The sequence below is a fragment of the Perkinsus marinus genome, assembly GCF_000006405.1.
Source record: "Perkinsus marinus ATCC 50983 genomic scaffold scf_1104296927864, whole genome shotgun sequence".
NCBI classification, from domain to species: domain Eukaryota; phylum Perkinsozoa; order Perkinsida; family Perkinsidae; genus Perkinsus; species Perkinsus marinus.
In genome coordinates, this window is record NW_003217025.1 from 1 (window position 1) to 2288 (window position 2288).

General features: G+C 49.1%; 1 non-coding gene across 1 annotated transcript; it reads left to right on the forward strand.

Moving 5' to 3' along the window:
- Nucleotides 1–1379: 1379 nt before the first annotated feature.
- Nucleotides 1380–1455, forward strand: Pmar_PMAR012109. Its single transcript has one exon. It is a non-coding gene; the product is annotated as a tRNA-Arg (tRNA).
- Nucleotides 1456–2288: the final 833 nt, after the last annotated feature.

Below are 2288 nucleotides of genomic sequence, written 5' to 3' on the forward strand. Positions count from 1 at the left end.
CAACGGCTGTACCTGAGCATCCGGATTCCGCTCACGTATCCTGACGGATTGACCAATTACCGCCTAAACCATTTCGGAAAAGTATTCAACTTTAATATCAATCAAAGTGACTAGCTTCATCGCCCGATTAGTTCAGGTGGTACACACGCCTTTTAGCAATGCCGAATCTGAGCAAGTCCCTAACTGAGTGGGAGAAAAGGCTACATGAGCTTTCTTATACAGGAGCGAGACCAGGACGTTGAGAAGCGCCTGGGAAGAAGCAGGTTGCTGAGAGGTTCAAAAAGGTACTGAATTGCCCATACAAGGGTCGAGGTCGTAATTGTGTATCTATCCGTGATCACTTTCCCGGCGGGTTGCGAGAGTGTACGTGTGGCTTTCATAATCCACGAGAGGGGGGCTCAGGAGACACTGTATCGAGTCATAAGAGGCCTTTAACTCCGCTGGGTTCTGTCGACCTTGCGGCTCCAGAGCCGAGTTGTAAGGAGCAGAAAGCAAACTCGTCGACTGCTCGAGTCTATCTCCGGAGGGGAAGAGCATGTGCTAGCGAACCCATATCGCCGACCGAAATAGTGGTGCCTTTATCCAAAGGTTTACAATGTCTCAATATATCCGAGTTGAAACACCTCGAAATAGGGTGGGCACCGGATAAAAAGGGATATCTTCGACATTTTGTATGGGCTCCGCTGTCGGGCCGCTGCCCTGCATGTAACACTTCTCGAATCTCCGCTCATACTGCCGGGCGTACCAAACTTTGCTACAGGATTGGGCTACCGTATAGCTTACAAAATATTGGGTTTAGATGTCTCGACTGTGAGTGTTATTGGGTATCGACAGACGAAAGATACTGCAGAACACTGAGTAGCACTACTATGTGCCGACAGCAGTTCATCACCAGCGGCTCAGCGATCATCAGAGAGCGGTCATAAAGAAAACCAGATCGAAGGAGATCCTTGGCCATAGGAGGTGGGCCCTAGACCAAGGTTGAACGATGCTGCACAATCTGTGAGCAACCATGGAGCAGCATCTATAAGAGTCTCAGGTATATTGATCAGGGTGTTGTTTTCTGTCGGTTATCTGGTGACCCATCCATATTGGTCGGCTACGAAGCGGAGAAGCAAGCTCGCTTGAAGGGGCATTGGAAAAGGCCAAACGATAAACGCAGAAGAAAATGAGGATGCATGAATTGGTGTATTTATTTGCTCAATGTTGCGTCTAGGGGGTTTGGTGTGGGTGAATGGTAGGAATAGTGCTTTTCAGTGGCATTTCAGGCTAATTTTTCCCCTTCTTTCTCCTTTTCTTTTTTCTTTTTCTCTTTCTGCTCTTTCTCTCTCCCCCTCCTCTTCCTCTTTTCTTTTCCCACTCCTTTTCAGTATCTTTTGCCCCCAGCTTAGTTCAGCTGGATAGAATGTCTGCCTACGGAGCAGATGGTCGTAGGTTCGAATCCTGCCTAGGGTATACATTAACCTCACTTCCTCTTCATCCATCCTACGTCAACGAAATCGGGCATCCGATGTGAAGCTCCGCCTAGTTTGCACAAGACGCTGAAGACAAGCACATGAGATAGTGGTGCGCACCAACGGCTGTACCTACGCTCGCTGGCATTGACTTCGTCGGTAGATCTTGGCAGACTGTGAAGCTCGACACTATATCACCGTGGTTATTCAGGATAGCCATTGGGTTCTGCGTAAGCGGGAATGACCAACTGATCGCAGCGCTGGGGAAGCGCATGCTTAGGGATGCACCAGCGTGGCTGGAAGCTTGTTGTCAGTGTCTAAGCGGAGAGGCACTGTTCGGCTCTCGCGATGATATCAACCTCGAATGTTGCGATCATATGCTAGATAGGAATGGGCTCTCCCCGAATCTTCAATTTTTGAATAGTCCCGACGAACACTTCGGTGTCGTCGCAGATTTCGTTCGCAGTCTCAAGCCGTCTAGTTGGAGTTCTCAACTGACGTTCCTGGACTGCGAGCACAGTATCTAGAGCTTCGCGATCGTTTATGTGAGAAGTTTGTCCCAATGCCAGTGGGGGATGGTTTGCCCAAGATCGACATGGAGGCTGTGTGGGGCGAAGTACATACCAACTCGCGGATATACTTGGGATGTGAAGATTGTATTTATATCATCGCTTGTTGCGCCATGGAAACTCACTGTGAAAGCGTGGTGGAGGCCCAATGCTCGGTGCTGAACAGCTGTAGCCATTCTGGACTCTCCAAGGAAGCGTTCTTGGTTTGGAACTCCTTAGGTTTATCCTCAGAGAATGTTGATCACTTCCTCATGTCCAGTTTGGA